Here is a 6000-nt window from a genome sequence, read left to right on the forward strand (position 1 = left end):
GCCACAAATAGAGAAGTGTTCCATGTTAAACCCTTCAGATATTCCAGGCGTATTAAAACATTAAGCTTTTTTTTAAGTCTATAAAGACTGAAAAATGTAATGCAAAACTAATCATGTTCTCGAAGCTTGGAATATTTACAGTTCGGTCACATGGGGTGATTCCTTATTACAGCAGAAAACGTTCTTCCCATGTTATTATCTATAAATTCGATCTTGATCAAAGTTAATAATTGTTTACGAAAATCAGATTTAGGATGAAATATAACAATTTAAGGAAATTTATGTATGGATAAAACCTTTCAAACAAGAAAATCATTTCATAGGTTCGTGAACTGTAAGGCTACAAAGTACGGTCGGAATCTTTGATGTGGTCATTTGATGCAAAGCGTACCAAAAGGAGTATGTCTAACCAAGTTTGATATACTTAATTGAACACTTACTTATCACTCCTTAAAAAAATTCCCAGTAATTTAAATTTTCCACAGCACAGACATCATGTCCTGGATTATAAATGAAACGCATTTGTTAAGTTAAAAATTCGCACTTTATTACGAACAAGTTGGTAGTTAAAAATTCATAATAAATTAATTTTTTTTAGAAACTATAATAAATTTTATCAGACATTTAAATTAATGCAATAAATATATGCCCAGAAGTAAATATTCAAAAAATTGTTTACCTTGTACTTTTGAACAATACTCTTCAGTTGGTTATATCTTATTATGTCCTTAAATTTCGTAACTAAATAATTTAAATATAAATATTTTTGGACTAATTACCAGCATATATCACATATTTTCTTAACAAAATAAGTAGTTTTTTGAAATAAAAGTGACTACGAAAGTCCTCATGCACTATGAAACTTCTTTAGTAAAAATTACGACACGCATCAATAGAGAATGCATGTTCTGTGTTTTACGAAGGCAAGTATAGGTCTCGAATTGTGATGTTCAAAGTCAATTTCTTCTTCTACGCTCCGATATTAGCGTTTTAATTTCACATCTACAGAGATTATTTGCTATGAAACCTTTCTTCTTCGTTCCTAGCTCGATGTAACGAAAGTCTAATCAATGAATCTCCGAATTTCAAACACATGATTATGTGCCTTAGCTACCACATGCAATAAAATATTTCTTTCTCAAAAGAAAGCTTCCTTAGTTCCTCCTCCAAATATTATCCCTAAGTATGGGGAGTGCGCATAGGACAGACGATCCAATTAGTAAAAAAAAATTGCGATAGGTGAACTAACTCAAACTCACGAGATTAGGATATGGTGGGTTAATTACATGCTAAAAAATGTACATTTCAATAATCTGATGATTTAAGCAAGGAAATGTACATTTTTTAGCATAAAATTAACCCACCATATCTTAATCCGACATGCTCGAGTAAATTTACCTATCGCAAGGTCTCTTGTATTAATCTGATCATCTGCTCTACGAGCGTCACCTCATATTTAGGGCTAATAGTTGTTGGAGGTACTAAGGATGGTCCTAGCAACCCCTCATATGTTAATCCGAGCTTGAGTTACTACACAAATCCCCTCTTGGGCTCCCGTACTATTATGATTATTTTGAATTGCCAATAGCTTGCTGACTGTGCCACTTGATTAAGAGTATTAAATTGGCTTGCTTAGAGCTTTGCATTACAATAGATACTTTAAACCCATTCGACTAGTTTTAAGACATTTATTTTATTTATTTTTTCTTTTAATAATAATAGATTTAATTTATTTTACAGTTAATTAAGTGGAAAAGAAGGAATGTATTATAAATCATTGGTGCATGCAGAAATCAACCCGTCGAACTTAAAATACAAAACATGACATTCCAAAAAAATTTTTTTATCATGTATTTTTTCGTATCGACATACTTAAATGTGATAATTAGTCATTTCCAATCATAAAATTAATAAAGACAAAAACAAATTCGTGCAATATAAACAAGAAAAAAAGTTTATTTAAAAAAAAAGTTCACAAAAGCAATTCATCAGCTGTATGTTCTTTTTGCATCCGTGTTGTACACTCAGTGCAAGTGTAAAAGGATAGCTCTATCAAAGTGTTCTAATACCATCCTTTTCTACTTACACTCAGTGTAAATATTACAGGGTGTCCCAAGACTTGATGGACCTAGGTTAAGAAGTATTCTTTCGACAATTTCAAGTCGAAAGTGCCTAATATACTTTTTTCTTAAGCCCAATAGTTAAGGAGTTATGTGAACTAATTAATTCAACCAATCCTTAACTATTGGGCTTTAGAAAAAACAATATAAGGCACTTTCGACTTAAAATTGTCAAAAGAATACGATCTAAAACTATATCCATTGAGTCATGGAACACCTTGTATATGCACTAGGGTACCAAAAAAAAACATACACAGTCCATTAAAAAAATAAAAATAAAATCGATAACATGATATTTAAACAAAAAAATTACAGCAAGTAACAGCTAAAAAATCGAAAATTCAACAAATCATAATAGAAAACCGACGGAACATATTTATTTATACTTAAAAACAATTTTATATAATATTTTTTATTTTAGAAAGCTGTTGTTAATTTGTTTTGAATTTATTATAACATTTTGACACAGTGTTTAGCGGGTCAATGTTAGCGGGTTAGTGTTAGAAATGAAATGAAATTTACGATATCAATTTTAGAAAGACATCAATACTGTGATTTTTTTAATTAATAAAATGTTATATATTTTATAAAAAAAATTAATAATTAATTTTATTTTAAATAAAATTTTGTAGATTTAAGAACAAACTCAATGTATTGTTTATAAGTGTTTTCAAGTTGTTGACTTTTTTAAAGAAGTACATTAACTTATGTTGATTGCAAAATTAATTTTTGAGTCTTTTTCTATTTTTTTAGAAATCTTGCGTTTAGAATTAATTATGTTCAAATTAGTTTTTTCTTAATCAGCATTTCATTGGTATTTCAGAAAACTTTTAAACCATTTCTCCAGTATTTTTTGAAGTTTTGTAACTCGACATTTATTTTTTAGAAAAATTTAAATTTCGGTCTCAATTATCAATTAATCACTCAAATTTCAATTGCTTCAGAAGAGAATCAGACTCAACTGCTATTAAATGTCTTTTCCGAACCATGTAGATTTAGGTGCCATTTCCATACTTCCTTTCTATCTTAGCCTATCTACTCCTTATCCTATTCTATCTTATTCCTTCTTATCCTATCTACTTCGTATCCTATCTTCTTCTTCAAAAATGTTATGTGTCTTGACTTTTTTACTCCAATACACAAGAACTCAAATGTACCTTAATAAACTAGTATGAAAACTAATCAATTTCTTTCAAGGTTCATTCTTTGTGGTAAAGAGATAAAAAATCCTTTTTTTAAGCAGGTTTTTAGTTTTAGCTGAATTTTTTAGATAATTCACCTAAAGACAATCTATTGAAGACTGTTATTAAAAAAAAAAAACATTTTTGTCTTTCAAGTGAATTATCTTAAAAAATAGCTGTTTTATCAGTTTAATAAAAAACTTTTCAGGCTTTTATTGTTTGGTTTAAAATAACACAAAAATGTACTCCCCTCAAAAAAACTTTCGACTCTTCTTCCGGCATTTTTATTGTACTTCAAATTGATGTTTCAATTGTATTTTCTCTTCTTGGTATGTAGTGCTTTCCAACGGGAAGCCGATCCAATTACTTTCGTTTCTCTTTAGTAACTGTACCTCTCTTTCATTGTTTAACGCGAGGTTTCAAATTGTTATATTTTAGAGTGTTTTAAATCAGATGATAGAATTACTTTTTAATGCTACTCAACGAAAAGGACATGCAGATTTTGTTTAAAACACTTTTGATTTTATAATCTTCGAAGTTAAATTAAAAGATTTTGTTATTCGCTACTAACACAAAGTAAAAATTTACAAATTTGGTACTATTTGATATACATCTTATAAAAACGAATCACTGCATTTAAAATGTAATATAATGTGAAATATTGTGTAAAAGAAAACCTTATGTGATATCAAACAGCGAATTCACATCTGAACACCTTTTTTCTATAATAGTAAATCTACAAATATTTTTTTAAAATAAAGATATTTAAACGTTTATAGACAATGATGGCTTTTAAGACTGAAATTCTGGTTTATTTTAATAAATATATTAATTATATAATACAGACTTAATTTGTACTCAATTATTATTATAAATTGGTGAATATTATTATAAAACCATAAATCAAAAAAACTACAAAATCCAAAATAAAAAATATTTAATTTTAAAATTCAATTGAAATGGCCTAAATTTTTTTTTATATATATACATGCTTTTTAGAAGTTAATTAAGACACCATTTATTTTGAATTTAGCTAATTGAAAATCTAAAATAAAAAAACTCTTAGTTTCGAATTTTTTTGTCGTTTATAATCGTATAGTTTATATTATACTTCAAGTGATTCGAGACATTGTGTGAGTATTCAAAAATATACTTTTAAAAAAGTAGGTCACCAAAATTGTTTTACAGATTTAAAAATAAAGTTAATTTTACCTTAAATGTACCTTATTATATGTTTTCTAAATATTCGTAGGAAAATTACCATTTGCCATAAACTTAGTTTATCAAACTTATGCGCATTTTGGTCTTAAAATATTTTTTAACTGTCTATTAATTGGATTATTAGATGAGAAAAAGCCAAATTAAGAACACTTATCTGCTCAATTTAGGTTAATGAAAATTATGTATTTTTAATAAAAAAACTGAGGAATGGATTTTCAAAACGTTGTATGTCGAAGGTAATGCAAACTTCAAAAAAATGGTATTTTAACGTGCTCTAACAAAACCCTTGGACGTGTAAACTTACGAGGCATACTTTATGATACAAGAGACGGTATAAGATTGATCTTCACCCATCTGATAACCAGATGAGACATATTTTTTAAGAAATTTTAGTGATTTTTAAGCACTCCTATCACAATTTTCTATCGAAAAGTGTTATTGGCTATTTTTAATTAAATTAATTTTTCCCATGAACAGTTCTTTTCTGGAAAGCCTATATCATTATTTCCGTAATTAAATTATCTTTCTTCTGATACCAATTGCGTTTGGTTAGTAGTTCGGTGTAGTTATCTATATTTTGGTTTACCTGTTCATACGGTATAAACAGATCTAGATCAATCTGTTAACCAACCGAAATTCGTATCAAAATAAAGATAAATTAATTACGACCATAATGATTAAGGCTTGGCTGAAAAGAACCGCTCATGGAAAAAATTGATTAAAACTGAGTGAATTAAAAATAGCCATGAACATTCTATAGAAATACTATGGATAGGAGTGTTTAAAAATCAATAATATTTCCAAAAAATATGTCTCATCTGGGTATCAGAAGGATGACGATCGACCTTATACATCTTTTAGATCATTACTAAATATTTTCATGGTTTTAATGTTGTGACTGATTTTTCAAAAATGCATAATGATAGAAAACATTTAGCTTCTTATTATTATATAACAAAAATATTTTTGCTATTTGTACAATGTAATTTTATGCTGATGATGCCATTAGGAAATGGTGAAACATATTACAGTTCGATGTTTCTACTTATTTTTCGACATTATCTGGCATACGCAAAGGAGCGCAAACATGAAAATTGTGATAATTAATTTCCAACATAAGAAAGGAGTAGGAATTTTGTTTGGATATATTTTTGAAATTTTTAAATTATAGACTAAATTCGTTTTGAAAGTTTGTTTCTCAAATTTTATACTAATTTGTGAATGATACACACAATTTGAAAAAAGATCGCATACTGTTCATTCATAAATAATGTAAATAAAAAATTTTTTTATGTATTGCTCAGTAAATATAAGAAATTTATTTTTTGTGTTAATTCACAATATAATTTCGAAATATTTAAAATAATAAATTTCAATGTTTATGTTAAGAATTATTCATACAGTACATATATAAAAAGTTTTTAGCAAAAAATTAAAACAATTCTTTTTTGTTTAATTTAAAAGAGTTTACCCATGAC

At 27.3% G+C, this 6000-nt stretch overlaps 1 protein-coding gene across 2 annotated transcripts in view; it reads left to right on the forward strand.

Annotated features, from left to right (window-relative positions):
- LOC123300128 (scavenger receptor class B member 1) overlaps positions 1 to 2669 on the forward strand; it is a 123125-nt gene extending 120456 nt beyond the window's left edge. For both annotated transcript variants that reach the window (XM_044882619.1, XM_044882618.1), the window contains exon 11: positions 1745 to 2669. The gene's annotated coding sequence lies outside the window, so the exon portion shown is untranslated. The remainder of the gene's footprint in view (positions 1 to 1744) is intronic.
- Positions 2670 to 6000: the final 3331 nt, after the last annotated feature.

The sequence above is a fragment of the Chrysoperla carnea genome, chromosome 5, assembly GCF_905475395.1.
Source record: "Chrysoperla carnea chromosome 5, inChrCarn1.1, whole genome shotgun sequence".
Classification (NCBI taxonomy): Eukaryota; Metazoa; Arthropoda; class Insecta; order Neuroptera; family Chrysopidae; genus Chrysoperla; species Chrysoperla carnea.